Consider the following 17,622-nt stretch of genomic DNA (forward strand, 5'->3'; position numbering starts at 1 on the left):
GGGCAATGCGGGGCTGCGGGGCCCGTCCTCAGGGAGAGCTTGTTGCTGGGGTCGCAGTCCCGCTTCCCGGCGCCCCTCCTTCACAGGGCACTGCATACGCGCCAGCGGGGCAAGCTAGAGCGACGGTGCCTTTTCGGGGAGCTTTATGCCCGCCCCCTGCAAGAGCCCGGAGTCGGGTCGAGCCGCCCTGGGCGGAGCTCTTGAATAACCGTCCGGCCCCGCTCCTCCATTCGTGCGGTCTCCTGGCCCCCGGCGTTCTCGCCCCTGGCCCTTGGCCCCTGACCCTGAGCAAGGCCTGCTATCTCACTCTCTTCCTGTGCTGGCGCCGCGTCCCCCACGCTCCACCCTGCCCCGGTCTCCCAGCGGAGGCTCCCCTCCCCCATGTGGCGCGCGCCGCGTGCCTCTGTCCTCCCCCCGGGGGCCGCGACGTCGGCAGGCCGCTGCCGGTCCCCTCCGAGCCGCTGCCTCCACACGCGGGCTCGACGACGGGGCTCCCGCCCCAGCGAACGGGCGGGGGCGCCCGAGCGGGAAGGACCCGCTGCCACCGAGCCTGTGCCGGCCGTCGTCACGTCACCGGTCTGCCTGCGATCTGCGTACGTTGCTGTGAGGTGAGGTAAAATGACAGCTCATTTTAATGTTGTGCTCTGTTTGACCCCACAGGCCTCTCTGTCGTTCGGTGCTGCCTCGGGCCGCGGAAGGGGCGAAGCTCAGAGGCACACGGAAGGGGGGTCGGGTGGGGGTCGGCCCTCGCGTAGCCTCCCCACAGTCCCCCGTCCCGGCCACGCGGGCAGGAACAGCGACGCCGGCTGGAACAGCGACGCGTGCCTTCCAGGCGGGAGGCAGGGAGCCGGACGGGCGGACGGGCGGAGGGAGGGCCGGAGGGAGCGGTGGCAGGCGCGGCCCCAGCAGAGGGCGCCAGCGCTCCGCGGCCGCGAGGGGCGGGCGAGGGGCGGGCGAGGGGCGGGCGCGGGGCGGCCCGCACAGGGCGCCGCCGGTCGCTGGAAGCGTGAAGGTTTAAGGCGCCTCAGTGGGAGCCATCAGGGGTCTGAGCCCTTTCCGCAGCAGGTGTGCGTGAAGCACAAATACACGCACTCACGTCCACACGCACGCACGCACGTGCGCCCGCGCCCGGGCCAAGCAGAGAACACAGCTCTCTGTGTTGGGGGTGTAGAGAGAGGTGAGTGTGGGTGCTAGGACGGAGGAGACGGACAGTGTCCCACAAGGCCGGTGACACCCAGGGGGCCCCCGAAGCATTAGTGCTTGGGTAGTGCAGGCTGCTCCCGCACAATGAGTGGGGGCAGGCTGTGGGGAACCGGTGGGACACTTGCAGCTAAATGACCTCGGATAGTAAGATGGGCCCCGTGGACGGTGGACATCAGACTCCCAAACCAGAGAACTGACACCCAAGGGAAGGGAGTTAATGTAATCAGAACAAGAGTTTAGAACAAATGTGATCGATATCCTTAGAGAGACAGACTAGAATATTGGATCCTCAGAAAGAACGACTAGAGAATTTGGCAAATTAGAATCTGGTTATTGGGGAAAAAGATACTAAATGAGCTGAATAGCAAAACTGGACATAGCTGAAGAGTAAATAAATGAATTGGTAGATTAAGCCAATGACTCATCAAATGCAGCACAAAAGAACAAAAAGATGGAAAGTACAAAATAAAAAGACATGGGAGACAAGCTTTTGTTTCCTAGTACAAAAGGAAACAGGAACAGAGCAGGGGCTTCCCAGAGCTGAGGCTGAAACCGTCCCAGGACTCTGATTGATCAAAGGCCCTTGGTACCAAGCTGGACAAATGAAAAGGGACCCAGTTCTGGACAGAGTGTTGAAATTTTAGAGCACTAGGGATAAAAAGTTCAAAATATTACGAGACACAAACCAGATTTCCTGCAAAAGAATGAAGTACTGGAAGCAGAGAGAAAATGAAGTGATTTTCTTCAAATTCTAAAAGAAAATAATTTCAAACTCAGAATTCTATACCCAGCCAAAGTACAAATAAAACACACCCTGAAGACGTGTGATGTCTGAAAATGTTTAGTACTGAAGACAAAATCTGTTTTTGAAAACATTATTAACTGATGTACCCTAGCAAGAAGAAAATTTAATCCAAAAAGTAGAATACAAGAAACAGTGGTGAGCAAAGAACTAATGAAATATTAAATCTAAATAAGTGTTGATTTTTTTAAAACAATAACAATCTGTAAGTAAAATCTCAGATACCAACAAAGGAGTTAAGGGGCTTGTGGAACAGAGGAGAGTAGAAGTGTCGGAAGCTCTGGATGGAGGGTGGGAGAGGAGACAGGTGACGTGGCTTCACATGTTACGGCGCCTTGTGCTGTCAGCCTGCTGTCACCATGACGCGTGCGCACCCTGTTCCCCAGGTGCCTGAGTGTCTCCAAGGCCACAGCCTGCCTTTCTCAGCTCCATCTGCACCTGGCATAGGGACTGGTGAGTGCCTCCAGGATGGCTGTGCAAATTACAGAGACAAAAGCCAGGGTTAAGTGATGACCAGAGACCTGGGACCCTGCTTTAGCCCTGAGCTCTCAGAAGCAGTAGGGCAGCTCCTTGGGTGGGGCTTCCAGAAGGCTGAGTATATTTAAAGGGGCTAGATAGGAAGAAAGAGAAAGTAGTTGCCCATCACCCACCTGGGAGGTAAAGCATCCACCTGGAAACTTGAGTGGCATCCTGGAAGAGGCAGAGCGAAGGTAGCTTGACTTGTCTGGACCCCTGGGGGCTTCTGATCCACTCCTCCTGGAACCCAGCGACCCAGCCCTTTCTCTTTCCAGCAGAGGCTCCCCTCCTTGGTACTCAAGCCCGGAGCAAGCCACAGAACTGGGGACAAGGCAGCCAGCTCTGAGCAGGGACACTGGTTGACTCATCAGGCTTTGCCAGGTTCCCAAGCTCTGCCTCCTTCTGCTGCGTATTCAGGCCAGCTCCTGGCTTAGCCTAGCGGATCTCTGTGCAGCTCTGTTCTCATAGCCCTGGGATGGCTGATGAAGACATTTAAAAGGGCACAAAGGTCCTGACCCCGTTGCTAAGTTGTTTAGAGCATCGTCCCGATACACCAAGGTTGTAGGTCTTATTTCTGGTAAGGGCACACACAGGAATCAACCAATGAATGCATCAATAAGTGGAACAACAAACCAACATTTTCCTGTCTCTCCCCCCACCCTCCTCTCTAAAATCAGTAAATAAAAAATTAACATAAAAAGACACAGAAATTTAAAAAATTAACAGCGGGGTTCCTGCCGTATTGTTTGGAAAACAGGATGACATCTGCATTTTGTCTCACTGAGCTGAGTCCTATTCCCTGACCGCTCACCCTGGGGGAGTGGGGGCAGGGACTCAGGAAACCAGGTCAGGCCCAGCTTTGCTGCTTACCACCTGGGTGACCTTGGCCAAGCCCCTTCCCCAACTTGTGCCTTAGTTTCCACAATGTGAAAAAGAGAAGTTTGGACACGTTGATTCTCATTTAACTGTGAGTGATTAAGAACTTTTTCTCTTCCGGAGATACGTGTGGTGGGGAGGTGGCCTCCTCCCTTTACCACCCCCTCATCCTCTGTCTCTTTGACTGATTTCTCTATAGAAGCTCTACTGTTTGCCCCTGAGGAAGGGCCCTGGCAGGCCTCTTGCTGTGGATTGGGAGGTTGTGGGGATGGGAGTCAGCAGCCCTGAGTCTTAATCTTGACTCTACAACTCACTTGCACGCGGTGTGACACTGGGCTACACACATCTGTTAGTGAGGTAATGATGACCACCCTGCTGGCCTCACGCAGTCTTGATGGCACTTGGAGTCCCTTCATTGTCCCTCAGTGCCACCATTTTCCATGTCCTCAGTCCAGATACTAACAGCACTTATGGAGCCTGAAACCACACAGCGCTGATGCGTGGGGTGAGGCCAGCTACTGGGTGAGGTGATTTCTGAGCAAGTCCTGTTCAGGAGCTTCAGCACCTCTCCATTGCCAGTGTGGGGGCAGTCTCTCAGGATGTAGCAAAGGTTCACCCCATTACCCGCTCTGATGCAGGGCATGGTGGTCACACCAAAGCCTTTCTGACCAACATTCTCCTCAATGTGACCTTATGTTTACCCTCAAATCTGAGTGGATGAATAACTTAGGTTGGAGCAATTGAATGTGTGCAAAGCACTGTGAGGCCAGGACAGAAAAGGCAATACGGGTTTCTACTTCTTTGCCAGAACATCATGGAAGTGGTGCAGCTGTCTGAAGTTGCCAAGCTGTGGGGAAGCCCAATTAGTTCACATGGATAAGCTTGGAGGTCACACCAAGAGAAAAATGTAGGCCTGCTCCCAGAGGCTTAGGACGAACTGCATGAAAGACTGCCCAGCTGAGCCCTTCCAGAATTCCTGACCTACAGACACTGGGTCTGTTTATTGTGAGAAACAATAAAGTGTGATCTTAGCCCTTAAGTTTTGGGGTGCACCATTATGCAACAATAGTAGTTGCTTCAGAGATGGTGAGTGCAGGGTAGAGAGCAGAGTTTCCTTCACAAATCTTCAGAAGGACCATGGCCTAGAGTTGGAGAGGTGGCTTAGCCATGGACCCTTTACCTTGGTGCCTCTTCTGTCAAGTGCAGCAAAAGAAGGATGGTTTTGTGACCAGCTTGACTAGTGCTCACCAATAGCTCCTATTCTCACCTCCTGGGCACACAGGAGGTACGTGCTCACCCCACCACTCCCCAAAGCCAGCTGCTCATTTCTTGGGCAATGAAACGAGAGCAGACATGATTGATGCTCCTTCCTGGAGAGTCAGTGTGTCCTCACTTCTGCCTGGGCAAAACCTAAGGCCTCATTTTGAGGTGGTGGTATCATAAGACAGCAGAGCATCACCAGGTCTGTGTTCCTGAAAATCTTCAAAGAAAGATGATTGTGACTTGGGTTTTTTTGTTTTGTTTTGTTTTGTTTTATTGTTATTACTGCAGCATAGAATAATTATCTTGACTGATTTCAAAACAAATCATGAGGAGTAAAGATTTCTTATTTTATTATTGAAGGCCTGGGTCATCACGGGCATGCAATTGAATGTTAGCTCTTATTGTAATGCCAGGTGCTATGTGTTAGGAGTAGGGGTCCAATTACGGGGTGTAGGGATGAGTAGGCTACTTTTTTTCTAAATCCTCACCTGAGGACATATTTATTGACTCTAGAGGAAGAGGATGAGAGAGAGAAAGAGAGAGGGATGTGAGAGAGAAACATTGATTGGCCTCCTATACATGCCCCTAGCAGGGATTGAACCCACAACCTAGGTGTATGCCTTGACTGGGAATCAAACCCACAACCTTTTGGTGTACAGGATGATGCTCCAACTAACTGAGGCACCTGGTCAGTGTAGCAGTTTACTTCTGTGGGCAGCTGGGGTTCAGTCCATCTGGGGACCTAGGGACCTGTTGGGTGACTGTGTTCAACTTACTTCAGGTTGTCCCAACCCAGAGGGTTGGGAAGATGAGGATTTGCCTATCAGCTCTCATCATTCTATGGGGGTTTGAATGACTCACCCCAAGATGTGCCTCTGTGGTAGACATATTGTTTTGAGCTAAAGGCAGGTTTAACCACAGCCTCAAGACCAACTCCTGCCCCCAACCCCTTAGCTCCCTAGATGAACTTGAATTACAGACCTTGCTCATATAAATGATTATCAGAGAAACCTCTTCTGACCTGTCTATAGGGCAGAACAAACTTCTGTTCACTAAGCATCTGTTCTTACCATCCTGCAATGACCCTTTGAGGTCCCCGACACACCTTCCCTCATCCCTGGCTCAGAAGGTCACATACCCGCATTCCCTTTCTGTCTCTGGACCTCCCTGCCTCTGGGGTCTCCAATTCTCTCATGTAGGTGTGTTACCAAAAAAAAATGAGGTTTGGCTGCCCACCACCAATTGGCAAATTCTGGAGGCAGAGAGGCTGGTGAGAAAGAAAAGAGGTTTTTATTCACATGCTGCACAACCTGGGAAAATGGCGGACTCTCTCAAAGTCCATCCCCTCCGGGAACCCAGAGGAAAGCCCAGACACCCTCAGCCAGACCAAAACCAGAGGAATGAAAGAAAAAAACAAGAATTGAAAGCAGAGACTCAAACAGATATCTGTATAGCTGTGTTTGTAGCAGCATTATTCACAATAACCAAGTGTCCGTTGAAGGATGAATGAATAAACAAAATGTGACTTGTACATCCAATGGAAAATTATTCTGCCTTAAAAAGGAAGGGATTTTGACAAGTATTAAAACATGGATAAACCTTGAAGACATTATATCAAGTGAAATAATTACGTCAGAGAAGGACAAATACTGTATTATTCCACTAATATGAGGCACCTAAGCAGTCAGATTCACAGAGACAGAAAGAAGGGTGGGTTCGCCCAGGAGGAGAGGGAGGGGGATGGGAAGTTGATGCTTAACGAGGACAGAGGTTCAGTCTGGGAAAATGGAAAGTTCAGTGAATGGATGGGGTGATGGTTGCACAAAAATGTGACAGCACCTAATGCCACTGAGGTATGCACTTAAAAATAGGGAGACCAGGCTTCTTTAGCCTCTGTAACTTGTTTCCTGAGCCCATTTCTCCTATGGCTCACTTCTACCTCTGTGACTTCCTAAAGAAACTTTCTCTCTTTAAAAAAAAAAAATTTTTTTTTTTTAATTCTCACCTGAGGACATGTTTATTGATGAGAGAGAGAAAGACATTGATCAGTTGCCTCCCATATGCATCCCGACCAGGGATGGAACCCACTACCTTTTCGTGTGTGAGACATTTCCACCAGCTAAGCCATCCGGCCAGGGCTAAACTTCTTCTTAAAAACAAGAGGTTAAACTAGGCATGGTCCCAGCAGTTTAGGAGGTCAAGGTAAGCATCCCTTGAGCCCGGGAGCACCGGGCTGCCTAAGGAGGGGCGAACTGGCTTAGGCCAGAAATGGAGCCGGTCAAAAATGGTTAAGATGTTCCCAGAAAAAGAAAAGCTGAGTCTTCGATAGTGTGGCTCAGTGGAATGAGCACTGGCCTGTGAACTGAAAGGTCGCTGGTCTGATTCCCAGTTAGAGCACATGCCTGGGTTGCAGGCCAGGTCCCCAGTTGGGTACACGAGAGTCAACCACACATTGATGTTTCCCTCCCTCTCTCCTTCCCTTCCCCTCTCTCTGAAAGTAAAATAAATAAAATCTTTTTTTAAAAAAAGGCTGAAGGAGTTGAGTTCATCACGACCAAACCAGTATTACAAGAAATGTTAAAGGGACTTCTTTAAGAAGAATAAGAAAAAAATAAAAAAGTATGAATAAAATATCACAAAAAAAATTCTCACTGACAAAAGCAAACACATAATAAAAGCAATGTATCGACCAACACTAAAGCTAGTGCAAAGCTTAAAAGGCAAAAGTAGGAAAATTGTGTAATTACAACAGTCAATTAAGGGATACACACAAAAATGCACAAAAAAGAAGGAAAAATAATGACAAAAACATAAACGTGGAGGAGATGAGTAAAAATGGTAGTGATTTTAGAATGTGTTAGAATTTAAGTGACCGTCAACTTAAAATTGACTGCTATAAACAGAGCTTGGTATGAAGCATATAGTGACACACACCAAAAACCTGTAAGAGATGTGCAGGCAATAAAGAGAAAGGAATCTACAGGAAATTATCACCATATAAGAGAAGACAGCAAGAGAATAAGAAAGGAACAGAGAAGAACTACAAGAACTATCAGAAAACAATAAAATGGAAATAACTACATACCTATAAATAATTACTTTAAATGCAAATGTATTAAATGTTCCAATCAAAAGACAAATGGATAAAGAAGATGTGGTACATACGTATATGAAGGAATATTACTCAGCTATAAAAAGAATGAAATCTTATCATTTGTGACCACACAGATGGACCTAGGGGGTACTATGCTAAGTGAAATAAGTCCAGCACAGAAAGACAAGTACGTATGACTTAACTTATATGTGCATCCTAATACACCAAATGAACAGTGCTTGCTTCAGCAGCACATACACTAAATTTGGAACAATACGGAGAAGGTTAGTGTGGCCCCTGCTCCAGGATGACACCCAAGTTCGTGGCGCGTTCCACGTTTTGTGCAGTGCCTCGGGCAGGCATCAGTGTCTGCGTGCTGGGCTTTGGAGAGGCCACTCAGAGACCCGCCCCGGGCTTGGGCCCCCGCTCTCCGGGACTCCCACCTGGTCTTTAAACACACCAACAAAACAGAAATGCATAGATACAGTTGGGAGGGGATCATTAGAGGGCTGGGTGACAAAGGTGAGGGGATTAAGCAGCACAAATTGGCAATTACAGAAGAGTCACAGGGATGTAAAGTACAGCTTAGGGAACAGAGTCATAATAATGCGATAATGGTGGATGGCGGCAGGCGGGTGCAAGACTTACCGGGGGGTCACTTTGTAAGTTACATAAATGTCTAACCACTGTGCTGTACACCTGAGCTAACATAATAATGAATGTCGACTGTGATTAAACATTTTTTTAATTTAAAAAATGGTTATGATGGTAAAATTTGCTATGTATATTTTACCATAAAAATTCATACAGAAAATGAAAATAAAGAGGTGTGACAACTTTGTAATCGAAGGCACAGATGCGCGAGGCCTCAGGGGCAGTCGAGCAAACGCCATGGGAAACGCCAGGGGAGTGAAAGGTTGCACGCCGAGGGGTGGAAGCGTTGTATGAGCTGCAGCCCAGGAGAGCAGGGCAGAGAGGGTTTTACAGGCAGGGCACGGCACAGGCAAAGCCTGGAGAAGAGGGCTCACTGGGGTGCCCTGGTGTGACTGGCAGCGAGGGAAAGGAAGCTGAAGGAAAGGTGGGCCACCTCTGGGCGGGATACCAGCAGCTTAGAAACGGTGTCCTGGCTGCAGAAGTGCCACTGGCACTGTGGGTCAGGGCAAAACCCCAGGAAGACGTGGGTCCAGGAGAGGGGTGATCCCAGGGGGAGGCAGGACTCAGAGCTCTAGTTAACCGCCCTGTCCAGGCCACCCTGCCGCTCCACTCCGGGAGTCTGGGGCTCAGGTGAGCCTCCCTGAGCTGCTTTCTGGAGGGGAAGGGGCCCAGGTGCCTTGACTCCTGGTGTGTTGTTGCTGGAAAGAGCCGTTCAGTCTGGTCGCCCAGCCGTCTCTCATTTCATGGAAGGAAATGGGAGTCCAGAGCCAGGTGAGGTGGAGGAGATAATTGGGTAAGGAAACACAGCTGCTACACCTCTACTATGACTGTGGCTAGTTACCGAAGGCATTTTATCAGTGTCGAAGAGGTTAATAGAGCTGCTGTGTCTCTGTTACTTGCAAGTCACAAGAAAGAGGATTCATTGGCTCAAGTAGCTTGAAAAGTCCCAGACAGTGCTGCTGCAGGCAGGGCTTGCCCCAGGGTCAGAGAGGGCTTGGAGGCCCTGCTCGCTGACTCTGTTCTGCTTCCTGTGTGGGAGACTTTGTCCCATGGTCCTGAGAGCTGCCCGCAGCTCCCAGGGCTGCAGGCCCCATATTCAGGCTCCGAGGGAAGAAGATGTGGCTTTTATCCAGTGTCCCAGGAAAGAGTGACCTTAAGTGGGCCAACTTGGCACTGTGGCCAGGGGTGGAATGTTCTAATTAGCATAGAGGGAGTTGTGTAACTAGCTTTACCCTAGGATCCAGGTGTGGAATTGGAAGCACCAAAACAATGTGGATTCCAGTCAGGATTGGGGATTATTGTGACGGAGGAGGAGGCGAATGGATGCTGAGGTCAATTCTGAGTGCTAAATGTTAAGAGAGATCACAACAAATAAAGAAAAATAATAATGATAATAGAGATGTTAGAAGTGCGTTCAGCTGCAAGTAGCAGAAAACACAAGCACCAGTGAATAAAACAAGTGGAAGGCCGGGTTTCCACAACGGCGAGCGGTGACAGCACTGCCCAGCGGTGCTCCTGAGGGACACGCGCCATCTGTGCTCCGGCCTCTCCACTCCCGGGACGCTCAACTCTGCTCTTCTAGTTACACGGAGAGGGCCGTGGCCCTAGAAATAATATCTGTGTCCAAGGCAGGGAGAGTAGGGCACCAGACTGAGCCTGCAGTCTCCCTCCCTGCATCATCCCTCTTACTGAAATTCAGGAGTCACTCCAGAAGCTTCGGAAGAGACTTTAATTCAAGTCTTGGTCCAGAACTGGGTCATATGGCCACTTGTTTGACCACCCATCTAAGCTAGCCTAGGACTAAGGGAGATCCTGGGAACAAAGAAGCTACAAAAAGGGGGTTGGGGATGGCCATCAACAGTGCTGGCCACAGCCACCAGATGGTGAAGGGATTTGGAATCGGGGCATGTCAGGAATGGGTAAAGGGACTAAAATAATAGCCTAAAAAATAGGAGACTCTTTATATCCTTGTATTCTGGATACGTGTTGCAAGTATCTCCTCCCTCTTGACGGAGTGCTTTTTCTTAGACACTCTTAACGGTGTCTTTGATGAATAAACATTCTCAGTTTAACATTTTCTCTTTATAGTTAGTACCTTTAGTGTCCCAGGAAACCATTACCTTCTCCAAGATCATAAAGATATTCTCTCCCTTTAAAAACAAAACAAACACAACTTTATTGAGAAGTAATTCATGTACTAAACAAGCAACCTATCTACAGTGCACACCTGGGTGGTTTTTAGGATATTCGGAGTTGTGAAACCATCACCACAGTCAATTCGAGAACATTTTTACCACCTCAAAAAGAAAGCCCATGTCTTTAGCTATCACACCCCACCCCTGTCCCTCGCCCTCTCCCACACCTAAGCAACCCCTCATCTACTTTCTGTCTCGATAGATTTCCCCTTTCTTCACGTTTCCTATAGATGGAATCAAACAATTTGTGGCCTTTTGTGACTAGCTTCTTTTAATTCGCATAAGGTTTTCAAGTTTCACCCATATCGTAGCTTTGAATCAGAACTTTATCTCTTTTTTAAAATTGTATTTATTTATTTTTAGAGAGAGGAAAAGGAGGAAGAAAGAGAGGGAGAGAAACATCGATGTGAGAGAGAAACATCGTTTAGTTGCCTCTCGTATGCACCCCGATGGTGGGCCAAACCTGCAACACACGAATGTGCCCTGGACTGGGATCAAACTGGCGACCTTTTGTTTTGCAGGATGATGCCCAACCAACTGAGCCACACTGGTCAGGGCTAAAGCTTATTCCTTTTTATTGCCAAAAAATATTCCATTGTCTGTATAGACCACATTTTATTCATCTGTTCATCCTTTGATGGACACTGGGGTTGTTTTTACTTTTTGCTATTATGGACAGTGCTGCTATGAACACTCATGTACAAGTTTCTGTGTGGGCATAGGTTTTGCATGATTTCTTTTTAAAGTTTTAATGTTTTACCTTTCTGTATAATCTACAGTTCATCAGGAAGCTGTTTTCTGTGTATGGTGTGAGGTCAGAATCAAGATGTATATCTCTTTTATACGGACATCCATCAACTTAGCACCATTTATGGAAAAGACCACCCCTGTCTCCTTGCACTTCACCGTAAATTAGGTAAGCTCCACGTGGGCCTCTTTCTGGGCTCAGTTCTATTCTCCCAGCTATTTGGTCACCCGTGTCATCCGACAGCATCTCATTGAGTAGAGCTTCAAAACCACCCGTGCTGTCAGGTTGGGCATGCTCTCCAGTTTTGTTCTTTTCAACACCACCTTGATTGTTCTCAGCCCTTTGTATTTTTATGTTAACTGAGAATCAGCCTGACAATTTCTACAAAAACAACCAAACCAACCTTTTGAGATTTTGGTTGGGTTTGTGCTAGGTCTCCAGATAAGTTTTGGTAGAACTGACATCTTCACAACCTTGAATCTTCCATGCCAAGAACATGGTATTGTACCCAAACATAGGTCGGCTTCCTGCTGCAATGAAAGCCAAGCTCATGAGGCAGGTGCTGGTGAAAAGGGAAGGGCTTTGCTCAAGTGGCGGTCACCTGAGAAGATGGGGAACTCATGTCACAAAGCCCATCTCCACCTTTCAGTGCAGGCAGAGAGAGGTTTTTATAAGGAGGGAGAGGGGAACAGAACCAAGAGACCAGGGGCAGGGGCTGAGAAGTTGTCTAAGTACAGACAAGCACAGTCCATTCTGATAAGGACCTTGAAACTGGTCACGTGATAGTCTGGTATGGACCACCCTGGTTTTTGTCATCCTGGTTTTACTGCTGAAGGTCAGCAGATCTTCCAGGGCTGGGATGACACAGTTGGAGTTTGTATCTTTTGAAGTTAGTTCCTAGGATTCTTATTAGACCAAGTCAGCACTTACAGAAACAATGTCAAAAGAATCGTGGGGTGGGTTACAGTTCCCCACTGTTAAAATTTCTCTCTCAATTTATTTAGTTTTACATTTTTCTCTCAAAAATGTTTCATAATTTTTAGTGTAGAGGTCTTACATGTCTTTTATTAGACTGTTCATAAGGGTGTTTGTTCTTGATGCTCTTATAAATGATATAGTTAAAATTTTTCATTTGGATACTTGTCTTCACAAATATGAAGGCTTTTATGTAGAGTGGGGACCTATTCGTGGATTTACTGCCTGATGCGTGCAGGCAGGCTGTGAGCCAAGCACTGTCCCTATTTTTCCATTTGTTCCATATCTGCATGGAGAGAAGACTCTTAACCCCATTTTACACTGAAGCTCAGAGGCAGAGCCAGGGTGACGCTGGGCTCTCTGAAGGCAAGGTGCGTCCTGTCCACACCTACCAGGGCTTGGTGCGGGGGAACCTGTGCCTATGCGATTTTTTGCAGGTCAGAAACTGATTCTCAAATTCAAGTGCAAAGTTTGAATTTGTCCAGCTCAATCCAAACCCATATGTTAGTTAATCTTAACATTTTTTCAGTAAATGAATCAATATATCAATCATACCACAACCAAATACATAATTTCTTAAATCCACAATACTTTTTAACCATGATCTGAGCAAGGATTAAAATTCTTCACATGATTTTCAAAGAGCACTGGAAGTTTTCTTTAAAATCTCTCAGGAAAAGGGATGTAAATGACATGGCCCACACTTCCCAATGAGCTCCAGCCTGTGTCTGCACCTAGAACTCCTGAGTACGTCTACTGGTGTCTCACAAGCCCCTTAGCCTCAGCACGATGCAAGCAGAACGCACGTCTTCCCTCCTTGGTCAACACTGGTCATGCGTTTGGACTGACTAGCACTTTTGAATGTCCTCCTTAGGTTTTGGAAATTTCCCATGTTGTAAAACAGAAATGTGCTTCCCAGAGTCCTTTGCAACTAAACATACCCATGAAATCTGAGCTTGGCCATTCACTTTGTTACCAGACAGGGTCCTGGCCCTGAGCGGGTCTGCCGAAGGCCCGCTGCAGTGTGTGGGCTCTTCGCTTCAGGCAGAAAAGATTTCACCACATGAGTCCAGGTGACTATGAGCATGCGTTTGTTAAAGCTGGGGAGAGTGAAACAAGGAAGGGCTTAGCATAGAAGAAGCACCAGGAGAGCCCAGGCGGGGCTGCCTGAGCTCACTGGGAAGCCAGAAGAAAGCGAGCCTTGGGGCCGGGGCAGGGGATCAGCCTGGGACCAGGGGCAGCAGCCCGCTGCTTTAGAGTTTAGGAGACGCATGCCTGTGGGCAAAGAACTGGGGGGGAGAAGGAAAAGCGAATGGCCCCGGCTGCTCCCCAGAGGGAGAGCGCAGGCCTGCTGGGTCCTTTGTCTTGAGGCTTTTATCTCTCTCCTGCAGGTGGGAACCTTGGGGGAGAGCGCAGGGGAGGGTCTCAGCAAAACACTCATCAGTTCTCCAGGTGGCACCCAGATCTCAGGGTCCTGGTCTCCACTGATGGGTCAGCGACAGGGCAGGGGGTCTTTAGTCATTGCAGCTGGTCCTGGAGTTGCCCACCTGGTTTTGTTGCTTTTCCTGGAGCTGGAACACAACTGAGGCCTAGATGTTATCTCCAGGGAGGTGACCTTCTGTCCCTTGCTGTAAACTGGCCACTGTGTTCAGCTTTCTCTCTCAGTTTCCCTAGTCCACTTGCCAAGGAATTTTCCTGGCTTTTTACTGTCCTGTCTCAACATGACCTTGCACGAGATACCACAGCAGCTGCAGGGGCCTCTCTGAGGAGGTTGGGCCCCGGGACACCCAGTGGCAGCACACACTGCGAGCTGCAGCGCCTGGCGCCGGGCACTGGGGGCGTGTCCTCCTGGGCTGCCACCCGGAGAGCTCCTGGCCCCCTCCGATGAGCTGACTTTATCCTTCACAACATCTCTCCTGAGCCCAAACTGCCTTGCCTGGGTTCTGCTGACCTGAGAAGTGTCCAAACCTATAGAGAATTCTTATGAGTTGAGCCAAAATGACAACATATGCCAGGAAGCAAGATCTCACATGCTATGAAGAATAGCAGTTTTACAGTTTCTTTTGTGCATTTGAAATTAAGGAGGAAACGTAAGGAGATTACAGAGGGTGGAAGAAAGTAAGGTGGGGGTGGATTACGGGTTAGTTAAGATTATGTGCTCTCTTCAGGGTTCTGAGAGGGTGGTTTTACATTAGAAGAATGGGCCTGAAAAGGGGGTATTTCAAAGGTTTGTTAAGCTAGATACAGAGAAACAATGAACAAGGCAAAGATAAATCTCCTGCTCAAGAAGAGCAGGGTTGGCTACCCACTGTACCTGCCCAGTCAGGGATTTATGGTCAGATCGGAGGCTACTTTCCATAGGACCCTTCTTCTTGTCCACAGTACTATTGTTTGTGAGTAAGAACCTTTGCGGTAGCAGATGAGAAGGAGGAAACTCCAGAGGTGCCCCAGGGCTAAGATAAAAAACATCATTAAAGGACAGAGACCCTGTTCTAAGACTGGTAGTTCCTGCTTTTTGGAAAAGCACTGAATCCTAGTGAATCAGGGATGCACCTGCACAGAGAATGCTACAGGACCCCCTGCTTCATTATGATATCATTAGAATAAATTAGCATTGTTGGGACCCCTTCCTGTAGCCAATCAAGGAAGTCATGGGAGACCACATGCACAGTAACTTTAAAGTAAAATAACTACGTGTACATGCACAATAAAAGCCCTGCCAAAACCAGCCAGGAGAGACCCGCCCTGTAAGAATAAAAGCCCTCTGGGCCTGAGGTCAGCCCTGTTAGACTTTCTCTGCTCAGCTCTGCGCTGCTCCGCTCTGCTCAGAGTTGGCCTGCTCCCATCTTCTGTGTGGCTCAGTAAATCTGCCTTCTCTCACTTCCTGCTATGAACTCTGTGTGTTCGGTTCAATTTTTTGTCAGCGATCACCAAGAACCTGGTTACCTGTGCCCCCCTGTGACACCTGGACTGGTACACGCCACTCCCCACCCCTCCAAGCTCTCTCTTCCCCCATTTCAATCAGTGGTGACACAGGTCTGCACCCTCGAATCCAGTGGCCACCTGGGTCTCCTCCTCTCCCTGCACCCCAGCCCTCCAGCCTGCTCTGCTCTCCGCCACCACGGCCAGCCTTCACGCTCAGGCATCTGCACCTGTAAGCGCTGTTCTTGCATTTTTAACCTCACCCTGAAGTGATCCTCCTGAAATGCAAACTAGGTCAGGTTAACCCTCACGGAAGCTCTGGGAGAGGCTTTAGTAGAGTGGCCTCCCCAGAGTTCTTGCCTTGGTGCCAGCCACCCTCTTGCTCTCTAAGCTGCAGTCTTTCTTCTGCCCTTGTATTTCTTTTGTCTGGAGCGTTATGCCACCTTTTCCTCCCTCCCACCCCTACTTTGCTTCCAGCACTCAGCTCCTGGGGACACACAGCCTCTGCCTGGAGGCTGTACAGCCCCCTGTGCTTCCAGGGGCTGTTTAGCATGGTGCTCCATCTTTGCTACTTATAAGCTATGTGACCTTGGGCAAGACACCAGATCTCTTGGACCTTAATTTCTTCATCTGCAAAGTGGGGTTAATAATGTTTGTCCCTCCAGATTCATCCTCCACTCGTCACCCTGCCATGCCCCGGACGCTGACCCTTTGAAACCGGAAAAGTCAGCATTTGTGCTCCCTGTCGCTGGAAGCGATGAGTAGAAATGAGGACTTTACGGGCACTCTATTCAGACGCCGGCGACCTGAGACGATGGTGAGCTATGCACCCTCAAAAATGTCTTAACATCTCATTTCAAGATGACCTTTTTCAAGGAGAAGAAAGGGTGGATAAGGGGTTTGGAACAAAGGCTAATTGGATAAGAGTTCCAGTCCCCCTATGATTTTCCTAGTACTTCTTTATCTGTTGATCAGCATCATGGGCGTTCCCTCCCTGGAACACAAATGGCTCAGGTACCAGCGCCAAGGCAGGCAGACCCCCTGGGACACAAGGTTGAATTGCTCTCACCTCCTGGAATCACTTAGGTCATGCATTCCAATTCCTGGAATAACAGCTTTCCGCAGGCATTAGTCACTTAGGCCTATCAACTAAGGCTAAAATCTCTAACTCTTGAGTTCCTCTACTACTTTCAGCTGCATTTCCCTTCTTTCTGGCTTCCATTGGATTTGGCCAATGGGAGGTGTCTTCAGAGAGCAGGGGCCGGAGGGACAGCAGGCAGCCTCTTCCTGGCCGCCTCCTCCCTCAGGCCACGCCTCACAGTGGGCAGCCTTATGGGAGGTCACAGCTTTCTACAGCGGCTGTTCTTTGGGAGCCTCTGGACTGTTCTGTAACTCTACCCAAGGCGCTGTAAATAGTCACTTTGTTAATATCTCCTGGAGCTTAGGTGAAAAGGAGATTCTGTGGGTGCCTCACAGGATGATCTGATCATCGGTTCCTACTTGGGCAGGTATGGTCAGAGTCACACCCCAGGCCTATGATTTCTCTGGAAAAAGGTTTATCTTTAACTTCAGTCAGCCCTGTCCATTGCTCTGGTGTGTCTAGGTCGACACACCTTTGAAAAGCCTGAGTGATCGCCTTTCGCAGAGCCTTAGAGCCACAACCACCCTCAGAAGCGCACGGGCTCTTGGTAGCTGCCCTGTGACCCGGTCCCCACCTTGCTTTCTCCTACCTTCATTTAATCTTTCACACTTTCCTGCCTTAATTGCAAATGCATAAAAGAAACTACAAACTCTCATTCTAGGAAGCATTTTTCTCAGTCTGTTGAGATTTTGTTTCCAGGAATATCCTCTGGTTCACATGAGGTTTTATAAAAATTCTCCACAGGTTGGCAGAGACACGGCGAATCCTGCCACCAGGCCGCGGGGCTGCCGAGGACCAAATGGGAGCTCTGTCACAAAGCTCTGTCACTGCACCTGGGAGGGCTCGCTTAATTTTAGCCCTTACTACGTTTTCTTCAACATTGAATCGTCGCCTCATTTCTCAAGAGATGATTTTCTGCCAAGAGGCTGGATCTGAACTGCAGAGACCACTCTCTGCTGTGTCTCCAGCGCGTAGCCCGGAGCCGAGCACAGTCAGCCGGAGTGTCTGATGGGTGAATGTCTCGTTTGCCTGGGTGGAGGCTGGTGTGGTGCCGGGGGAGGGTGCGGCAGGGCGCCCGGGCCCCTAGTGCAGCTCTGTTACCGGACCGCGAGCGGGCCCGCTGCCCGCCGCACCCTCTGGGCAAAATTCTGAAAAGGTTTGGTGACAAAGGAAAGGAACCTTTATTCAAAAGCATCACGGTTTTGGAATAACAGCCTAGACTTCCATGTGCAT

General features: G+C 49.0%; 1 long non-coding RNA gene and 1 other non-coding gene across 2 annotated transcripts; both read left to right on the forward strand.

The window, feature by feature from the left end:
- Positions 1-7,989: 7,989 nt before the first annotated feature.
- Positions 7,990-8,096, forward strand: LOC129068821 (U6 spliceosomal RNA). Its single transcript, XR_008528955.1, has one exon. It is a non-coding gene; the product is annotated as a U6 spliceosomal RNA (small nuclear RNA).
- A 3,346-nt stretch (positions 8,097-11,442) lies between these two features.
- LOC129068748 (uncharacterized) lies at positions 11,443-17,373 on the forward strand. Its single transcript, XR_008528951.1, has 3 exons — positions 11,443-11,519; positions 15,914-16,065; positions 17,134-17,373. It is a non-coding gene; the product is annotated as an uncharacterized LOC129068748 (long non-coding RNA).
- The last annotated feature ends 249 nt before the right edge of the window (positions 17,374-17,622 follow it).

The sequence above is a fragment of the Pteronotus mesoamericanus genome, unplaced genomic scaffold (genome assembly GCF_021234165.1).
Source record: "Pteronotus mesoamericanus isolate MK-2021 breed Mesoamerican mustached bat unplaced genomic scaffold, CSHL_Meso_final contig_22, whole genome shotgun sequence".
Lineage (NCBI taxonomy): Eukaryota > Metazoa > Chordata > Mammalia > Chiroptera > Mormoopidae > Pteronotus > Pteronotus mesoamericanus.